Source organism: Vulpes lagopus, chromosome 1 (genome assembly GCF_018345385.1).
Source record: "Vulpes lagopus strain Blue_001 chromosome 1, ASM1834538v1, whole genome shotgun sequence".
Lineage (NCBI taxonomy): Eukaryota > Metazoa > Chordata > Mammalia > Carnivora > Canidae > Vulpes > Vulpes lagopus.
Genome location: NC_054824.1, coordinates 85,591,671 through 85,614,015, shown reverse-complemented (window position 1 = coordinate 85,614,015; position 22,345 = coordinate 85,591,671). Strand labels below are relative to the sequence as shown.

The 22,345-nt window shown below is 36.7% G+C and overlaps 1 protein-coding gene across 28 annotated transcripts in view; it reads right to left on the bottom strand.

The window, feature by feature from the left end:
• The window catches only part of ZBTB20 (zinc finger and BTB domain containing 20), a 770,327-nt gene that overhangs the window by 424,607 nt on the left and 323,375 nt on the right, over positions 1 to 22,345 (bottom strand). For 4 of the 28 annotated variants that reach the window (XM_041731966.1, XM_041731314.1, XM_041728377.1 and 1 more), the window contains exon 1: positions 6,383 to 18,128. The exons of the other annotated variants lie outside the window; for them this stretch is intronic. The gene's annotated coding sequence lies outside the window, so the exon portion shown is untranslated. Of the gene's footprint in view, positions 1 to 6,382; positions 18,129 to 22,345 lie in introns of those variants that run through there. 28 annotated transcript variants of the gene reach the window in all.

Sequence of the window (22,345 nt, the reverse complement as noted above, 5' to 3'; positions counted from 1 at the left end):
CTCATGAGGTATATGCTATTAATAACCCAATTTACAGAGAAAGACACTGAGACACAGAGAGGTCAAATAACCTGCCGAAGGTCAAACAGATGGAAAAAAAGCAAAGCCAAACTTTGAACCTAATGAGTCTGACTCTCACACCTACATAAGGTGGGGGCAATAGCAGGTGCTATGATGTGTGTGCAGGAGAATATTGCATTTATGCTGTTCTGTCTACATCAACTAGAACTGAGACCCAGCTAATTTGTAAGTCCAAATCTGAAGACAGCTAACAGGAGCTAAAATTTGAGTTTCTGCTATTCATATGGCCTGCTAATTAAAATGTTCCCTTCTGAGAAGACGGTGGCTAGTTGGCATAACCCTAGAACATAATACGTGTTCAAAAAAGTATCTGATGAATGTTAATAATGGTTTCTCTAAGTGCTAAGTTAATAGGTGATTTCCCTTCCCACCCTCTTTTTAAGAAAATACGTTGCCCAATTCTCTAAAATATTTTCACCATGGGCATATGGTACTTAGGTAAGTAAGTGAAAAATTAGAACTTTACTTTAAAAATTCTTTGTGTTTTGTTTTCCTATTAGGTTGTTAGTCTCAGTTGAATAACAATTCCCCCTGGGGAATCTTTCCAGTTGCTCTACTCTCTGATCTATTCTAGGATGGTACTCTTTATCTTCCATAGAACTTCATGAAAGCCACATACTACTGTTAACTGTCACCTCTATGTTTAGTCCCATGACGACTCTATAATTTATTTACCTCTCAGACCCTTGGACATCTAGGGTGACTTACATTCAGTTCATTAAGAACAAACAAACAAACAACCCAGAACGGACACATGCACACACACACACAAACAAGCAAAAAAAAAAAAAATGAAAAAGAATAATCATGTAGTTGACTACATGCTTTTTGGTCCTTGCACGTGTTTTGTTTCTCCCTTTACATTATGTGCAGGTCTCCATGAAAAACCACTTCCCACTACAAGGAGTATCCTGAATTGACTGGTCTGGTCACAGAGAAGTTTCTGAATGCAATAAGGTATACACGTGCGTGTACACACACACACACACACACACACACACACACATTCAATACAAACACACTATGAAATATCACGAATATAATTGGAAGTCATGGCGAATGCAGCAGCCAATGTCTCCAAAATGAAGCACATTTTTATATTTATATTACTTTACATTTAGTAATTTTACTTTCTATCCCCAATATACTATATACACTAATATAAACTTCATGTAGGTATAAACTTTATTTTATTTATCACCGTATCTCTATTTCCTAGAAGAGAACAGGGTGCTAAACATTCAATAAGTATGTTTTTTTAAAAAGGAAGAAAAAGATATAGAAATTCTCACAATATTTTTCATATTGTTCTGGAAATAATAAAAGGAGTGGGTGTTTTCAGTACTTTTCCAGAAAAACATGAATCAGCAATGAAATTGCGAGCTCTCATCCTGTTCCTCAGACCAACTACAAAATTCCTTCATGTACAATATGTCCCTGCTAGCCTACTAATACCCAATTTCTGGCACTACTGAGTAGTAGGTGAGATCAGCTTGAGACCCTCCATATTTTGCCCTACCTGCCAATAATGGAGGTTGCTGCCATATAGACTCCAGCATTTCCTACACTTTAGCTGATTCCCTAGAGGGGCAATGGAAAGAGACAGTTTTCCTATTGTCAGGTACACTTGCTAATGCTAACACATTTCTTTCCTCCTCTCAAAGAGGATAAGTGGCAACAAATCACTGATTGATGGTGGTAGAAATGGAATTAGAAGGTCCCAGCGATGCCTCCTACCCCAGTCGTGGGGGATACAATCTCCTGCTTAGAGGGAAGTCAGAGGTCCTTACAAAGTTTACTTATGTTTCCTAGCTTCCAAATTGTCGCAGGATCCTACTATATGAAATTGCTATCAGCAAAATGTATACTTAATACATTAATGCAAATCTTGAGTTTTACTCAAGAGGAGATTATGTGACAATTCCCTAGTATGAAGAAGATAATATTCTAGTGATAAATAATCCTAGATTATGAGTTTTTTCAGACAACTGTCTCATGCTTATTCATCTTTGTATCTCTAGTACCCAGACTCAACATATGACTTAGCATATAGTAATTTTCAATAAATGATAGCTAAATAATTAAAGAATTAAAGAATACCATGCTGAGATATGACTTAAAGGGTTCAAACAAAAGCAGATTTTTTTTTCTAAGCTTGATCTTTCCAGTTTTATTGACAAGGCAATCATCACGTATTATTGAATATGCATTAGTGTTTTAGGTAGTGTTAATATAATAAAGTCTCATACACTGTGGTACAGAAATCCCACCCAAAATATATCCCAACATATATTTTATGTTCACATACCAAATATTTTAGTCAAAATCTTGAAACAGTGGTTTTCAAACTTGAGTGTGCATTACTAAGCCGGGTAGCTTTTCAAATTCAAGATCCCCAGACTCCCTCCTCAGAGTTTCTAATTCAGAAATTCTGGAATGAGGCCCAGGAATCTTCATTTTGACAAGTAGCCTAGGATATTCTGATACAGGTGGTCCTTGGACAACTTACTTCCCAAGATAACAAGAAAAAAAATCCTTACTCTTTACCTTTTCAATATGGAGAAAAGAGTAGCCTATTCAATGTGACTCAACCATCAAATTTACTTGTGAAAAGACGAGGCGGTTTGTTAAGACTTTTGAAAGTGAACCAAGGGAGGATGCAAGGGCAAGAAACATTACATTTTTAGCTAGAAAGGATTCTTTTTAAAACTTGAGAAAGACTGGCAGTGCACCTGAAGTAGGTGAATGGTAGTGGTGCAGCAATGTTGTATGATCAACCTGGGAAAGTAATGTTTATTCAAAAGATTTGTTTGATAAAATGTGTTTTAATGGCTTTTATATATGCTGACACCCTCTAAATCTTTGGGCTACTATTAATATATATACATATATATTTATATGAAGTAATTTTTAAAATTCCATCAACTCCTAATTTGCCATAAAATCTTGGCCTTGCTAACCTCATTGCACTAATTGTAGCTCCTCCTCCCACCACCCTGTGCTCCCCCCAAACATATCCCCTGGGATTGAAGGGAGATTAGTCTACTTCTCCACACTTGTCCCAAGGAAGGCATGGCTTCTGCTCTCACTCTGACCTTTAGGTCTCTGCAGGCTAATACTTATTTTCAATGGGAGTCATCTTACCACTAAGTTCTCTAAAAACTCAGTTTGTCATATTTTTAAGAGCTTTAGTAATGAATGACGGAAATTATTCTATGATTCTTACAAATGTAAATTGCATGACTTGTCATGGTTTTCTCTTTGTCTTGGCTGCAAAGAAGTTTAAAGGCAAATGTACAGCACTTCACTGAATGTCATCTGTATGCTGACTTTATTCTTGACTCCACTTTTATGTCTTTGCCCTTGTTTATGGTTTTGAGTTATTTTATTTTTCTTACCTACTTCTAATTCATGTATTTCACTGTATTATCTGTTTCAATTCCTTCATCAGCCATTTTAATTCCCTCATTGGAAAAAGGTGGCAGAAAGAAATAAAGAAAACAAATCAAAAAGTGTGGGTGTGCGTGTGTGGGCATGCGCATGTGCGTGTTTTAGGTATCTATATCAAACCCGCCCAAAATATAAAATAAAAACTAACCTCCTGAAATAATGGAGACATTTTGTAGTCTTTGGGCTAATATATTCACCTGATTACTTGCAGGATTGCAACTTAGGGAGGCATAAAATTAAAATACCTCTCTGAGAAAATCCATACAAATTCAACATAGGTATTCTCAGCACCAAATCATTAAATCTGACATCCTTCAAGTAGCGAAAGCCAACTCTAGCTATGTTAATATATGTGTGTTCAGTCTTTAGACTGACTGTACAAGAAACAGTCCTAGGCTCAATCAGCCTAACAAAGTGCACAATTCTGAAAATGTTTTCTTTTAAAAATTATATATGTATACATGTAATAATATGTGTGGTTTCGTGTATTATTCACATACATATTTCAAACATGCACACAGACAGACACACATTTACTTACACTCTTCAAACACCACAGTCCTTTGTGTCCATTATTATTTTTTAATTAAATAATTTTCATTAAAGCAACAAAGAGGGATAAGTCATTTCAACCCTGAAAGCCCTTCCTTAAGCTGGTTTAGTCTATTTTCTGCATTTTCTCTAATAATGATCCAGCTAGTCTCAGATTGATTTTAGTAAAATCTAGGTAAAGTTAAGAGAACTCTAACTGGGCACTAGACATCTTAATGATGCTACTCATCTTGATTTGTCTTTCTCTGATGGCTTTCAATTGCGTTTGGGATTTAAATATGATTTTTGTTCTTATATTAATTTCTAGATCTCTTATCCTTCCAGTCACCAAAGGAATATAGTAGTATCCTGGAATAACATCAAGTTATGCTTGTTTCGGGGGGAGGGGACCCCCCTCCAGCATGGGCAACCAATAGTTGATTCATACTTCCATTACATCACAACTGGATTACAGAAGTGCTCTTTAGTCTGACCTCTGCATGTCTCTTGCAACTCATTTATATATAGTCCAGAAGCCAGCAGCTGGACTTCATTTTTGTTCCAGCAGTCACCATTTTATGTTTCTCCAACTCACTGAGAGTTTCACTATTGACAAGTCAACCTCAGATTCCAGAAGGCGATTAAATTTAGTGGGCTAAATCAGAGAGAAAATATTACCGTTACCTTTCCATAGGTTCATGTCACTCAACTACACTTACCATGCATTCCTTGTATATCAAAAGGGTGTGATAACAGTATTCTCCCATAGAAAACTAATGAAATACTTAGCAAAAGTAAGTGGTTGCAAAACACTTTTTAAAATCAAAGTGCTGTAGTTTTTTTTTTAATCTTGCATAGAACTCTGGTTCAATTTTTGAGCCTTTCCAAGTCCTCATATTCTGTGGTATTCATAATAAAGCCAGCAGATGGTTTAGTCTCTGAACATATGCTTTAAATGCCCCCTTTGCTATTTCAAAATAATGGACCAAATTGTGCCCTCAAATAGTCACAAGAAACTTTAAGGAGGAAATCTGAGGACAGAATGTTATCCAGCGGGAATTAAACCTTAAAAAATACATTTTCTAAACTTTTTTATGAGCTCTATTCTACATACTAAGACAAACTATACTTTTTAATAAAATAGGATATAGTAGGGAAAAATCCTGACCAGCACGGTATTGCATGGTTCAAGGAATAGATAAGATGGTAAAATATGTTTTATATGTTTATATTTTAAATTTCTGATTCTCTAAAACTTTATGAAAGTCATCTGATCTAATTTCTGGGTGACTGCCAGACTTTTCATTTTTATTATTATTCTGACTATTATTACTATCATGTAGATGTTTTATTGTTAAAGCACTTTGCAATTATTAATTAGTTAATTTAGTTTAAATTATGTTTATGCCTTTGTTTTAAATCCATGTTATTCATAGTTATTATAACCCTAAAATGCTATTTCGCCAGCCAATTATTCTCATTTCAAAAACAGCTTGTTGTCAATGAAAGCAAATTTTCTAGGTTTTCATAGAATATGAAATTCATCCTCAGTGGATATGCATGTTTTGATAATGCTGTTCACATAAGCTAGCTATACTTAGGAGAGTATCTTTGTTTCTTACTGTCTATATTTTATAGATAGAATGAGCCTTTATTTCCACCCTTACATTTTGATGTGTTTAAGTTTGGTTTTGAAATAACCTTTATAAACTAGTCTCACTTTCTTCACAATGTCCACAAAACTCAGTACTCTGATCAACATTTCAGATAAAAAGACCACACAATTGATAATAAGGACACTTTAGTTATTACAGAAGCCCGAAGTTTAAGTAACTATTCCAGAACTGTAATGTCCCTTTCGAAATTCTGAACAAGGACTAGCCTGGTACAAATGGAAAACCGAGTTTACTCGGGAAAATAAATGCAACAGTTGTACCCAAATGTGTTTGGGACACTGTTAAACAGGTCATGTTTAAATGTTGAGAATAACTAAAGAATTCTAACTCAGGGAATAATTTTATACATATATCCACAAATAACCGAGCAAAGTTTGTAACTATTATTGGGGCAAAACATTAACATATCTTTCTGCTGATAAAGACATAAAGTAACTCTGAGAAAATCCTCTCTCTCCTTTCTCTAACTTTCACAGTAAATGCAGCACTGAAACTAAATTCTCAGTCAACTTAGAAATACGCCGAGCAGTATTCCAATAAACAACAAATTGATTTGTAAAAACCCACCAGATTAAAAACTACCCCCATCTTTCCCTTGCATCCCCTTGTTCTTTCACTTTCCATGCACACACAATCACACTTACCTGCACAAGTCTGAAACATCAGTCTATGTATTTTTTTTGAAATGTACTCTGTACCGATGCATTTTTCTGTGTTTCTTTCTAACCCTCGGGAATGTTAAGAATTTAGGAAGAGAGCCACAGCTTAAGAGAGCAATTATTTGCCAGTAAATACTCAATTTGCTTGTCCTGTGATTTTTCTTCTAACTTGCATATTCAATAATCCGTCCCTGACTGCGTCACGAGCACAAAAAGTCTTTTCTCCAAAGGAGAACACTTTCGCCAATCAACCCTTAGCCATGCCAGGGCACAGCTCGTCAGGGTGATTTGTTAGCTTTAATTAATAATTCCTCACGCTGGCCATTTTAACAAATAACACAGTGAGACTGGGACGCTGGATGGCTATGATTCAGGCCGATAAAACTACAGTAGAAGGGGGTGGAGAGGGGTGTGTGTGGGGGAAATCAGTCGCCGTTTATAAACACCTCTAATCATACTCTTTCAGTTTACAATATAGAGGACATCTCAGCTGAATTACCACGTTATGTCCACCAATTTGTATTCAGATGGGAGCCATATGTTCTTCCACTTTATCTGCTAAGGCCTCCTCCGTGCCAACGCACTTCGGGCAGACAACATTTACAAAAGAGGTCTCTAGCCTCCAGATTGCAAAAGTTTACTGCAGGGTGAAGTTGAGAAATCAGACATACAAGGCACTTCTCAGTGAGCCTGCGTGACAGTCTAGAAACACAGAGGTAAGAATTATGAGTGTCAGATTCGCTCTTATTCACTCTTGTTCTGCTGGGCATTTCATTTAGTCTTTTTAAAAGAAATCTCATACCTCATCCTCAAAACAGTTAATAGTAATGGCTGATTTGTTCATGCATTCCACAAACATTTATCGAATCCCAACTATATGCCAACCATGGTATTTAATGCTGAGAATAATTTTTTATAGAAGTAAGACTTTTCCAATGAAGCACACAATCCATGCGTTTTTTTTAAACATACAGATAATGTGCTTGAACAAAGCCACCAAACATATAGCATGCAAATAAAAACAAAGATTCGTAACCATGTCTGTGTAGTTCAACCAAGTAATGAGAACTTGACAGCACACTTGAGTCCACATGCAAAAGAACTGCTCAGAGTAAAAACAAAGAATATGAAGAGGTAAAAACAGTTTTTCAAAGATTAGAAAATTTCCTTCAACGTGACTAGAGCACTCAGAAACATTGATCTGTTCATAAGCAAGTTAAAACATTCATAAGCGGTTGAGAAACATGCAAAGACATAGAAAATTTTATGCATGACCCTGATCTAATGTGTGTATGTGTGTATGTGTATGATTGCAAGTTCATTAATTTATTGGATACATATTTCTTGATTACCTAATTTATTCTAGGAACCACTGAGTAATACTGGGTATCCAGAGATTAAAAACAAACACACAGCCCCTGTCTTCAAGAAGCTCACAATTTAGTCACTAGGTTCTGAAAGAGAAAATATATATCTAAACAGAAAACACAAGAATGCAATATATCAAGAGCAATGACACAAATATGCATACAAGTAGGAGGCAGTACTCCTAGAAGTAATACGCAGACTATTTCTCAAGGTGGAGTGGGAATATCATTGGTAGGAAAAATGTTCTAGGAAAAGGCAAACCTTTGAACCCTTGCTAAAACTTTTACTGGAATTAGATGACCAGTTAGATACTGTGGTATTTAAAGCATGATAATTTCACATCCCTAACAGCAAACATTTCAGGATTTCAAAATAAATTTCCTAAGGAAAAAAAGCTCCCCCAAACTATAATACCTTGACGTCATCAGAAAAGTATGCAGCATCTCCAGAACTGGAACAAATAGTGACAAGATATGTCTTTCTTACTTTCAGTGTGTTACTTTCAGTTGGGTCAGACAAGTAAGAAGCATTCGTGACACACATTGCCTTTTTGTTTCTCCCAGGTCATTAGTCTTCTTTTACTATACATACTTGTACAGCTTCTGTTTTCATGGTACCACAAGATAAATCATATCTACATGACCGCTAAAGGAAGGGGAAAATCTATATTGTGTAGTAGTCACATATATAACTCCAATCACAAAAGGCATGCCATACAGTACTAAGGGTGGAAGTCTCAAGGAAAAGAAATGACACCTCCAGGCCCCCAAAAAGACTCTTTCAGAATCAATAAATGCTTCTGCAAATTGTGTATGATTCTTAATGACATTGAGCATTTTCTTTTTAAAGATCTTATTTATTTATTCATGAGACACACAGAGAGAGAGGCAGAGACACAGGCAGAGGGAAAAACAGGCTCCGTGCAGGGAGCCAGATGTGGGACTCGATCCCGGGACTTCGGATCACGACCTAAGCTGAAGGCAAGACGCTCAAATGCTGAGCCACCCAGGTGTCCCTGAACATTTTACTATTAAATTCAACAGTGGGAGGCATAATAATGCATTTACCATAGATAAGTAACACACAGCCCAGTTTGAAGGACTGATTCAATGTGTTAATCCATTCAATATATATTTATTGAGCTCTTGCTATGTACCAAGTACTTAACTAGCAATTGGTTGGTTTTGATTTCTGTAATGCTCATATACAGTAATAGTTATTACTCACTGAGTGCTTATTATTTGTTAGGAACTGATCTAAGGACTTTATATTATCATCTCATCTAATCTTCACACTGATATTATGAAATAGGTACTAGTATCATCTCCATTTAACAGATAATGAAACTCATCGGTAGTGAATCTGAATATGCACTACATGGATTCATTCTAAATAACCAGGCCAGTGCCAATAATACCCATGTAAGGTAGTTCCACTACCTTACAGTTACATAGTCACATGTAGCTTATGTTATTATTTTCAATCTAGCAAAATTCAGGTGGTTTTGAGGTTGAGAATTAAGCTAAACTGTATCTGTTGTGAGGCATGTCTCACTAAATAAGACTAGAAAATTGTGTTGATGGTATCAATAGGCTTGTAGGTTACACTGAGAGATTGACAATAGGCTTGAATCAGGCATGTTTTATTGTGATTAAAAGCTAGCACCATAAAACCATATGCTATGCCAGCCCCAATCTCCCTTTATTAAAACTCCATAGACTTGTAGAAGGTAATTCAGAATCTTCCCCATTTTTAGAAGCTGATTGAGTGGTTTTAAAAGAGGGGAAGAGGTCTTTGAGTCAGAGAGGCTTGTGTTTGAATCCTAGGTTGGCCACTTACTCCCAAACTCCTTAGGGTTCTCTGAGGCTCAATTTTCTCATCTCTAAAATGGCGTGTTAGGAAAATTGGAGGGGATAATGTACATAAGGTGCATAGCATAGAAACTAGCTCTGAGTAAGTGCACAATATATGGCATTCCAAGTATCCAGAGTTAATGTCTATCAGATACAACTAAGATTTACTATTTCTGGACCAAATAACACATATATTATCTAAGGCTGTCTTAGACAATAAATGTAAATAAGTCTTAGCTAATGCAGATTGGAGTTGCTAATCTTGCAGAATTTCCTTTGGGAATGTTTATAATATAGCTGAATGGTCGTGTTTAAGAAAATAGCTGACAGAAAAATAGATGACATGGGAATTTACCAGTTAATAATAGAAAAACTTACTTTTCCAAGTGATTAATACAATATTACATTTATTTCATGGAGATGGAAAAGCCTATTTGGCAATCATGGGGAAGCCAGCACTCAGCACAATCATACACTTTCCTCAGATAACCCGATGCTGCTAACTTAACTAACTACCAGTATTCTTCAACCCTCAGGCACTCTGACGTCCTCTCCACATACTTCCTTCTTTCTTGGACCTCGATTAAGTCCAGCCATCTCCATTTCCTGCCCTATTGGAGTAAATATTATTGGAACACATATTTACTGATGGTGGTAACGCTGGTTCTAGGTGAAATGTAGATTTCTTCATGTAGGAGTCATCGGAGGGGCTTCACAAGGGCTCTTCTCACTTACTTGAATGTGTATGTGAAGTTTCTCCTTTGGAGATTTCTTTGGGATAAGGGACTGCTTAGACTTTGCATTATTGGTGTTTATTCTATGGCCTCAGGCTGAGATCCGGTTTGTATGGGAAAAGTAGTAGATGAGTTAGTGAGCATAGAGACTGCCACACTAACCTGGGCAATCAGAGCTTTCTAGAATCTGTTCATTTCTCTACTGGAAATCCTAATTAGTAGAAAGTTAAAGTAGGGAAGACTACCTTATGTGCTCTTTCCTTAGATTGGTAACAATGACTTAGTAAAATTTTGGTCTGGTTGGGTCTCTGCTTCCTTACTGCTTGAGTCTCCAAGACCCATATAGGGAAATTTAATTTTCTGGTTGAAAATGATGACAAGTGGAAGTCATTACAGAAACATCTCAAAGTAGATGCTATTTTTTATAACCTTTTCCCAAATAAATCCCATATATTTTATAGCTAACAAACATGAATTGTTGCATACGTATGTAAACGCCTAATAACTAAATGTTTTACTTAGTGACAAGCAGATAATGAAGGAGGGGAAAGATGACTTACTTTCAGCTGCAGAAGATTTTAGATTTCTGTCTAAATGAGAATTTTAGAATTCTAACATTCTGAAATTGTTAAATGTTGATCAGTATATTTGGCTGTACTAGGTTGAGGTTAAAAACCTTAAAAGTTCCTAGTCCCTTGAGACATTGCTTTCTCGGTGAAAATCTCCAACCTTTACAAATGTGAAAATTGGGAATCCCTGAAGGAGAAAAATGTTTCTTGTCAGAAAACTAGTCCTGGCTAGTACAGAGTGAAGGAGTCCAAGATCTTATCAGCTTTCCTGTGACCTTGCTATGTGATTTGCTACAAGTCATTTAATATCCTCCTATGCCTCAATTTTCTGTCTTCTTTTTTGAAAAAAGATTTATTTATTTATTTATTTGAGAGAGTGGGGAGAGGGCTGGAGTGGGGGGTGGGAATCCTTAAACAGACTTTCCATCCCAGTGCAGAGCCCAATGTGGGGCTTGATCTCACAACCCTGAGATCATGACCTGAGTGGAAATCAAGAGTCAGTCGCTTAACTCACTGAGCCATCCAGGTGCTCCTCAATTTTTTGTCTTATCTACATTTCCTAAATGAAGATAATGTAGATTCAATACTTTAATCATCTCATAGAGCATAAGCTAAAGCCCTAAATTGCAAAATATCTGAATGACTCTACCAGTATCAAATTGGCAGATGCCAACAGCCTGTATAATCTTAAGTAACATATTTATCACGTCAGTGCCTCTACTTTTTCAGCAATCAAATGGGTAGAATGATGTTTACATTTTCCATCAAACAACATATTGCAATGGAAAAACTATTGCCTAATCTTTTAAAACTTTCAACAAAAATTTCATACAATGTGAAAATATGACCAATATCATCAAGCCACTAAAACTGATTTTCAAATATAGCAGAGAAATTGATTTTAAAATATTGAGGCATAAAATGAAGTAAATGTTTCCAAGCATATTCAGATATGTAAGAAACAAGACTATTTAAGAATGGGAGAAATCCTTTTATTTGTGTGGCTACATTTTATGGTAGATCCTAGACCCCAGGAATGAGAAAACAGTATCAAGGAAAGTGATTTTCAGCAGACTGTTGAATGATATAGAAAATAAAGTGTATTCACTAATGGGTTGGCAGAAATGTTATACATGTGCTCGTAGAACCAGAACTGTTTAAGCAGCTTTTCATACTTGGCAGAGCTGTGTTTCTGAAGTGTCCCCTCACCACCCCTCCCACCTCTCATTTTTTTTGTCCTATAGTGCCAGGTGGGTGCAGTAATGACCAAGGGGAGGGGCAAACCAAATAGAGGCACTCACTGTAGCAGGAGCCACTCCAAGGATCAAAGCACCGATTTGACTATGCCTGCCAAAACTGGAGTCTGCCACAGTGGGTGGCTCATCAGTATGGTGCCCTGAGAACCACATGGGCCATTCCTGGTAGGTCTGCACCTGGGGGCGCAGGCCCTTCATCCTGCTTAGGAGGACTACCTGCTAAAAACTGAATGTGCATGTTTCCACTCACAGCATTTGACTTCAATATATTTCTACGGTAGTATTATGTTTATTGGATGTTCTTAGTATGACACTATGTCAGTCACACAAAGCATAACTCCTTTCTACTCAGATTTCACACGTTATAGGATTCTAAGAATAGAACCTTGATTTTCCTACATTAATGGGTAAAATCTTGGGCAACTAGTAGTCAAGATAATTCAATTTCTCATAGTTTTATCAGATGTATTGCTTTTTAAATCAGATATGTTTCTTTAGTTTTCATAACTGTCATGAGAAAACAATACATTAATATCTCAATTATCTGGCATGCTCATATTCACTTATAGGCCTATCTCAATTTAACATGGTCAAGAACCCACAAAAGAGAAAAGAAAATCCTTGAAAAATTTAAAATAGTGTTATAACATATACATTATTGCCCAAATTCATCTTTACTCGTCTGTGAGACTTCACCTTGGAACCAATTTATTCTTTCTTAATACACAGTAGCAGTTATTGGGACTCTCCATTCATGTTAAATGGGAAAAAAGCATAATGATAACTATAGGCAATAATCACCCTGTATCTCTGAATGAAGAGGAGACACAGAGGGTAGGGGAGGGATGAAGTATCCAAGAGTGAGAGCTATGTACACCTTGCAAACATGTCTATATTTGAATCTCTCAGAAATCAGTGTGGTAGAGCTGTACACAAAAAATTATGTTTGTACTTCTTATGTGTTGAATTGTGTCTCCTCACTAAAAGGACAGAACGATATGCACTCTATAGAAGACACCAAAGAAAGAGCCCTCAATCTCTAATGAGCATTTCTTTTAGCGGGGTAGATAAATACTAACTTACTTTTATTTATTTGTTTAAAATACATAACCTAATGAGGGTGTAATGGATACCAAGAGAAGTTATTGGTAAAGAAGAGGCTGCCTACATAGAGAGGATCTATTAAGAAATGGAATTTGAGTTTAGATCAAAAGTAAGAGACATTCATGCAGATGAGAAGCTACAGAGAATTCTAAGTATGAGGAAGACTGGGGAAAAATAAGGAAACTGAGGCAAAGGAAGAGTAAGAAGGAAGAGTAGAAACAATAGGGAAGGGAACATGAAAGAAAGTTAGCTGATATTGAGAATAAAACAATCTGAAATGGGTATGAAAATGATAAAAAGTCCTGCAGGTGGTAACAAAGACAAGAGATAGTAGTCCTCCTGTATTCTGAACAGGAAGAGAGGCAAAAACATCTAGCCCAAGAATTAAGCTTTCTTTAAAACTAGTGCTCTAAATGCTTTTGTGTGAAAAAGAAAGAATGTACCTTGATTTTTCTTCAAAAGGATTCAATTGTAGAATGGAAACTTTTTTTCTCTTTAAGTATAAACTAAGCAGCTATGGCAGGTAGGTCAAGGAAGAAATACTTCATGGAACAGGAAGGTATAACTTTATACAATGTGTTCCCTGGAGAAGTTACAAAAAATAAAAATAAAAATGAACAAGGACAAACTAGTCCCATAAAGTTTGTTTGTTGTGTTAAGTGGATTTAGAATCCTACCTCTCCTAATTGTTCCTAACATTTTATTCAGCCAATTATCAACTTAATCTGGGGAAAGAAAAATCAACTTGACTTTTTGACAGCCAAGTCAATCCAACTGGAAAATTCAAATCCTACAAGACCAGAGTGCAGGGAAAACTCTGCACAGCAACATTTTCAACTGCCAACAGAAATCCATAATAACAATCATCTTTTTCTTTCTTTCTTTCTTTCCCAAACTCATCCTCTCTCTAAAAAAAATTAATGATCATACAGAGATGTTTTTGGATGAAATGAAAAAGTGAAGAGAGCTAGTCACTCTTTATAGTGATAGGAAGTTGTTACTCAGGATGGTCAAAACTGTAATTGTTTTCTATTCTTCCTAGAAGTTGGAGCTGGCCCTGTCCACATCTCAAAAATAACTCAATTATATCATTAAATAGAAGAATTACAGTTTAATTTAATCTATTTTCTATGTTAAACAATTCACAAATCAGTTTTTTTTTTTTTGAATAATATAGAAAAAGGAATTTATTAAGCGATTAGAGTTTATTCAATCTTAGGGTTTCCTTAAGGGCATAGGTGGTGGGAGTGGCTTCTCTCTGCAATGTCTGGGGCCTTAACTCAGAACATCTGAAACTGAGGGCTAACGTCATCTGGGGCCGTCTTCACCTGCACATCAGGTGCTTGATGCTGGTATCAGCGAGGACCTCAGCCAGGGCTGCTGTGTAGACATGGGACCAAGATCTGGCCAATGGAATAAGTGGAAGTGATGCGATCTCTTCCAGGCCTGACCCATACAAACTTCCTGTATGATCCTTTCTTGTTTCCGTCCATCAGCTGAATGGACAGGACTTCAAAGACCGTCCCTCTTGATGCCCTCAACAATGTAGTTGAGCAAACTCCTTCTCCAGACACTTCATTTGACTCCTACAACACACCTTTCCTATAACGTGCTGACTTCACCATGGTCCCTTCCGCAGGCTCTTCGGTTGGATATCTGTTTATACTGTTGAAATGTCGATCCTCGTAACCATCTCCATAAGGGCGTGCCCTGTGGACTGTCCCCCCGCCTGTGCCCCGTCCCGGCCGGCAGGTGGATGCGCCCGGCCCGGCCCGCGTGGCCTCCTTAACTATTTGTTTTATTTTTTTCATGGGGGAAATTTTAGCTTAGATAATGATGTTCAAATAGGGAGCAAAAATGTTGAAAAGGAAGGTGAGGGATATTTTTTATGTAGGTATTGCCTTTTCTTTATACTGATTTGTAAATGGCTTCTGCTATAGAAATGCCTTCTGCAGAGTATGACTACTTCTGGTGGATAGGAAAGAATGCTCTCCAAACTGAGATGGCAGCAAAATGTATAAAGTCACATCAATGGGAGAAGAAATGAGAAGGGGATGAGGAAAGACATAATGTTACAGCATTAAAAAATGATTTTGGCCCTCACTCAAAATAATGCCTACTTAAGTTTTCTCCTTTGAAGAGAAGGAATTGAAAAGAGAAAGGGGAAGGAAGTGACCCCGGGGGAGGGGGGGTAGGGATGAAGGGAAGGAGGAAGGAAGGAAGGAAAAAAGGAAAGAAGAAAGGGGGAGGGAAGGGGGGAAGGAAGAAAGGGAAATAATTGAGTGAGCATAAAATCAAGAAAGTAAGATGGTGAGAAAATGGGAAAGAAGGAAAGAGAGGGAAAAATCACTAATAGAGATACTCTTTCATCCCTTTCTTAGTGGCTGGCCCTCTAATATTCCTCCCTCACTACCTACTCAGTCTGAATGTTTGGAACACAACTGTGCTAGCTGAAAAGATGATGGGGGAAGAAAATTTCTCCTTTCAAGTAATATTCACTTAGGTATAAAATTTGTAATGCGTGGGTCCAAGTGTTTTTAAGTTCATGTGCCCCTTTGAGAATAAAAAAGCTATGAACCTCTCCTAGGGAGAAAGAAAGGGCACATTTACAAATGCATATAAAGTACACACATATTCATATACATACATATAAAGTATTTTTGCATATATTTTCAAAGGATTCGTATAAACTCTGAACTGATCCCTGTCCTCCAACCATCAATTAATTCACTGTAAAGAACCATTGGCTCTAGAATCAGGACCCAGCTGAAATAAATGAGGATAGGGACATGGAGATATGGGAAATATAACCAACCAACTAACACCTATGTAAAAAAGGTGTCCCTTGTTCCCAAATCAACTCATAAGCTTTTGATTCTTTTCATTATTTTTGGAACTTAGAACACAGAAAATTATGACCTGACTAATGAACTATTTAACAAAAATAAAGAAAAGCATAAGATATATAATATTATAGTGATTCTGCATGTTTTTAATCATTACTTTTACATTCCTCTTTGTTAATTGCTTTTGGTAATGCACTGACATGTAATACTGTTCTGATTTTAAACATTAGTCTCACATATACAATAGCATTGAAAGCCAGTGCTATTTAATATTGTGAATAGCAACTCACCAGACACACAAGAAATGACATGAAGACTTAGCAGTGAAAGTGGAAAAGGAATAATAAACTAATTTCCACATATTAATTAGACTGTATATATTTGAAGACAAGGACCATGCCATAACTGCAATAGTGAGAATTGTTTATATTTGTTCAAAACATAATCATTTTCATAGTACTTCATAATCTTTAAATGCCTTAAGGTATCTTTAGCTTCTCTGATTTGGGTATCAACACTGGAAAGTAAACAGGAGAGATATCTTGATTTTATAAGTGATAAAACTGAGGCTAAAAATGATTAAATTACATGTTTAGTATCACATATGTAACATGTGGCAAAGCCAAGACTAGAACCTCAGTATTTAAATTTTTCTCCTATCCTATACTTCCCTCAAAATACACTCATTACATATAACTCACTTAGGCATGTATGTTGTCTTACTTTAAAAATGAGGGAAATGCTACATACCCTCAAATGAGTTCATATCCATGACATTTGTTTCCCATGCCAGGATTTGGCAGATGTAATAGAGTGAAACGGAAAGTATATTAGCTATTTTAGGGATGCCCACAGATATATTTAAATGTATACTGAATACGTTATGCAAACTCTCCACAATGGATACATGTATATGTGGGTGTCCAGGCATATGTGTGTGAGAATCAGTGTGTATTTAGTCATCCTATTTGAAAACAATACTGTCAAGTTAAACTCACACTTTGTTATTAATCTTGCATTCAGTAGTGGCACATGTTGACAAATAATTTACAAATCTCTCTTACATCCCAGATATCAAAACTCACCTGGAGAAAAGCTGTGAAGTATATCCTTTTTTTTTTTTTTTTTTCCCCTGAGAGAGAGTGCATGTGTGTGTGAGTGTACATGCACCTGAGCTGGGAAGAGGGAGGACAGGATCTTAAGTAGGCTCCACATTCAGCATGGAGGGGACATGGGACTTGATCTCATGACCCTGAGATAATGAGCTGAGATGAAATCAAGAGTCAGTCACTTAACTAACTGAGCTATCCAGGCACCAAAAAATATGAAAGGTAGATGAACCTCGTCCCCAGTTACTCTCCCTTATCTCTCTTTGACCTTGTTTCCTTTTGATTTTTTTTTTTTTAGTTCTTCCTTCAAACTTATCAAAAGGTTTACTTCCGGCCCCCTTTCCTTGGGGTGCTAGAACCTTCCTCTTTAATTTCAGCTGTAAACTGAGGTCCTTATTTAACTTGGATTCCTACCACTATATCCTTAGCCCTTGGCAATCCCTGAATTGAAATGCTGCCATCTATCTGACTAATTTCAGTCTGCCTTGTGTCATGCCTGGACTTACCAGAGCACACTTTCTTAGATACCAGTGAGAGACTTGAGATTTTTCTATTTCCTGGCAAGTTGTAGTTGCATTTATCTCAGCCCTCCTGTGTAAATCATGTCTACCATATTTCAGTAATCTCATTCCTGGTTCACTCAATTTTGGCTTACTTCCTTTTCCCAATTGGGCTACCACTATGGTTCTAGCATGCTTTGTGGAGAATAAAAGGCTAATGATGAATAAAATTTGTACCACAAGCCAGAACACCTCTAGCTTAGCTTAATGGTCAGCTTGGATTCCTGTGCCCTAGTTGTTCTAATTATCAGGTGAGAAAAAAAACGCTATTATGAAATTCCATGAGATATAGAAGGGGTCAATATTTTAAGTTGTTAGGAGAAAATGTGCTAACAGATTTTGTAAGTATTCACACTGAGTCTTTTCTTCTACTTCTGGAGCAAAAAAAAAAAAAAAAAAAAAGAATACTCAGAGTACTCTAGAAATGTATAAGAGGTGACCCATTCTTCTAGAAATCCTCTGTGGTAGGCAAAATAATTGTACCTCAAAAGTGTCCATTCTCTAACACCCAGAACCTCTAGTACATGGCAAAATGCTATGCACACGGAAAAGGGACTTTGCAGATATAATTAAGATTATGGACCTTAAAATAAGGAAAATATACTAGGTTATCTAGATGGGTCCAGTCTAATTATCTTAAAAGCAGAGGACATTTTCTGGCTAGAATTTGGAAAAAAAAATACGGTAAAGGGGAACTCAGAGAGATTCCAAGTGTGATAATGATTCAAGGCATTCTTGCTGGCACTGAGATGCAGAGACCTGTGTGCAAGAAGCTAAGGATATCCTCTTGATGACAGCCATAAAGAGATGGGGATCATAGTCCTACTACCACAAGGAACTGAATGAGCTTAGAAGTATATTCTTCTTTTTTTTTAATTTATTTTTATTTATGATAGACACACAGAGAGAGAGACAGAGGGAGAAGCAGGCTCCATGCACCTGGAGCCCGACGTGGGATTCGATCCCGGGTCTTCAGGATCACACCCTGGGCCAAAGGCAGGCGCCAAACCGCTGCGCCACCCAGGGATCCCTAGAAGTATATTCTTCCCAGAGCTTTCAATGAAGAAGCCAGCCATCTGACATCTTAATTTTCATCTCATGAAATCTGGAGCAGAGACTTCTGTTGAGTCAACCCAAACTGGTCTGTAGAACCATGAAATAATACATTTGTGGCATTGTAAGCTGCTAAGTTTGTGTCATTTGTTACACGAGCAATAGAAAAGTAACATACCATTCCAATTCAATGGCTGGTAGATACCATAGTTTAAAATTGTATGGTAAATTTTAGTTTAGAATTGTATGATTCAAGAGTGCCTTGAATCATTATCACACTTGGAATCTCTCTGAGTTCCCTTTTACCATATTTTTTTTTTCCAAATTCTAGCCAGAAAATGTCCTCTGCTTTTAAGGTAATTAGATGGGTCCAGTCTAACTGGACCCATCTAGATAACCTAGTATATTTTCCTTATTTTAAGGTCCATAATCTTAATTATATCTGCAAAGTCCCTTTTCCGTGTAGCATAGCATTTTGGTAAAATCTATTATGAACACCATAGATTCTTAGTATATTACAAACACATTCTTTTCTTGATTTTCCTTTTTATAGTCATATCCTAAGAGGAAGTGAAATAACACAGGACTGAAGGACAAAGATCATGAGCAGTGTGTATCTACTTAGTGCCAAGTGTCCTCACCAAGAAGCTTCACAAATATGCCTTTTCCCCACAGGCAAGAGTACTATCCTAATAATGTTACATTACTCATACCAACTAAATCAACTGTCTTGAAAAATAAAAAAAATCTTAGAATAGTCAAGGGTTTATAGAAACATGATGATGGTGGTCATTTAAGAGACAATGAAAAGAAAGTAAAGAAAATCTGAGCATATCCAAAATTCACAGATCAAATGTATACTAAGATGTGCTACATAAGTTGTCATACACATTTAAAGGAAATCATTTTCAAAACTACAATCATGTATTTTTATATGGCATCACCAGAGGTATTTTTCAAAGTACCTTCCAAAATTAATTTTCTTTCTTATTCACATCTTTTGTACATCCAGATTGTGGCCTCAACAGAACATAACGATATTGGAAGAAAGGCAATAAGTTCCAATGACTTTTTTAGCACGGAAGGTTTAGAATTTGACTTTTGAAGATTAATTCAAGTTCATAACCTCAAACTCTTTGAGGTATAACAACAACAAGCTGAAAATGGATACTTTTGTAATCAACTAGAAATGATTCTCATGGTAAAGGGTAAATTCTCAGCAGGTTGTTCATATCCTACTTTATAATTATATCACAGTATGAAATAATACAAAAGAAGATAGGAAGAAAAACAAATATAGTGATTAAAAATTCTTGTAGAAACAGGATAAATGCAGTTAATTGTTTTTTTCTGTAGAGACAGAAAATATACTAAAAATTACTAACGACACACTGTGCAGCTTTCCTTTTGTATTCCACGAGGCCACAACAGGAAGCACAGTTGTACTGGTGTGGTTAACAGCAATGCAGTATGGAGAAGGCCACTGCATTCTCCCTCTTCTTGTGAACACTACATTCTGCTTCCCACAGACCTCTGAAAACTTTTTAAAAACTTTGGTCATTTTATAAGGAAATATCATAATTTTGAGGGACTTTGAGGCTCACACACAGCAAATTAATCCCCATTTTATGTCTGTCCCAATTTAGTATTTCTAAAGGTGATGGATAATAAATCCCGCCAACTCTCTTTTTTTAGGGCTATTCAGGTACTAAATAAACCAGGAACGTTTTAAAATCCAATCTCACAAAAATCTGCTTTGCTTAACCTCCTCTCCTTCTTTAAAAAATAAGAAAGGCATGATGTTCTTTTTTTGTTAATTAATTCACTTTAGACAATTCCTTAAATTTTCATTTTAATAAATTTTTGTGTGGGTGCATTAATTACTTTCAAAGACGCTTTACAACTGTTACCTATTAAAAGCCTTTGTTAGTGAATAAAAAAAATAGAAAAAACTTCCAGCATGCCCCCTCCCTTCTCCATTCTGAGCAGGTCCTTGCTATCAACTGCTGGAGTATGCTCGCTTTGCACCTAGAGCTATAATTATTTTGCTTTAATTTTACAAAACCTTTTGTTCCATTCCCACGAGCCCACCTGATCCTTATATTACACTCGCTCTATTAAAACACTCATGCAGAACAAAGCATGGCTGTACTGATTCATAAGTAACTTTTTTTCTCAGTAAAATGCCACTGGCTAGGGTTTGGGACATAGTCCTGGGCTTCACCCTCCTCTGCCAGTTTTCATGTATTAGAGAAAAAAAAAAATGTTGTTTCATAGTGTTGTATTCTTCCCCAACATCCTTTCTTTACCCTGCTGGTTTTTTGTGTGTTTTAAAAACTATTTTGTTATACTTCCTTTTACTCTGCAGCAATATAGTGATGGCAGTGTTGAGGATTTCTTTTATTCATATGGTTAGATTCTTTTTAAAATCACTTGCTTTGCCTTCTTTAATTTTCCTTCTCTCTCCTTACTCCACCCCTTTTCCTTGAGATCTTGCAACACATGTGGGGTTTTGGCAGAAAAAAAATTGCAGTGACTCATCAGGAGAATTGTTTGTTTGCTCTGAGGAGCACCCTGAGGACCCTCTGGGCTGCACACGGAGCCCTTTGATCCTAGGAAATTTATTTCTTCCAGATGTTTTCCCCACAGCCACCTTTCTGCAATGTCCCTCTTCATTATGTAGCATAAGAATAAACACTCAAGACCCACTGCTACAGCATACAGTTTTCCTGAATGGAGTGTGACAGAGAATTGACATTTCATTGAACTGTTGGGATGTCCTTGCCTTAGGCAAAATGATGGAGGAAGGTTAACACTGAAGAAGGCAGGCTGGGTCTCTTTAGGCAAGTGTTCTTAGAATTAAGATGGAAATTATGTGAACTGCACCAAAGAAAATATACAAGTCTGCAGACCACTGTTCACAGACCTAGTTATACCCAATCCTATAAAGTAGTAATACCCAGATCTGTCATATTATTTGTCCAATTGTTCCATCTGAAGTATAAAGTAAAGAAGTGGCCAGAAAAGTAAAGTCTTTGGACATCTCATGTATTTTCTTGGTCTGGCTAAGGCTCATAGATATGAGAAGGGAGAGAGGCAGGAAATGGAAAGTAGGTACACAGGTGAAGATGATGTGTTGGATTGAATAATGACCCCTCCCCACAATGGTGTCCACATCCTCATCCCTGAAACCTGTGACTGTTATCTTACATGAAAATAAAAAGACTTTATAGATGTAACTAAGTTAAGGATTTTGAGCTAGGGAAATTATTTAGATGGGCCCTGAATACAATCACACGTAACATTTAAGAGGAAGAGTTCACACAGACATAGGAGGACAAGTCAATGTGAGCATGGGAACTGTTGCAGCCACAAGCCAGGAAATGTTGTCAGTCACCAGAAGCTGGTAAAGGCAAGGATGTCTATTTTCCCCCAGAGCCTCCAGAAGAAATACATCTTGATTTCAGCCCAGCAATACTAATATGGAACTTCTGGC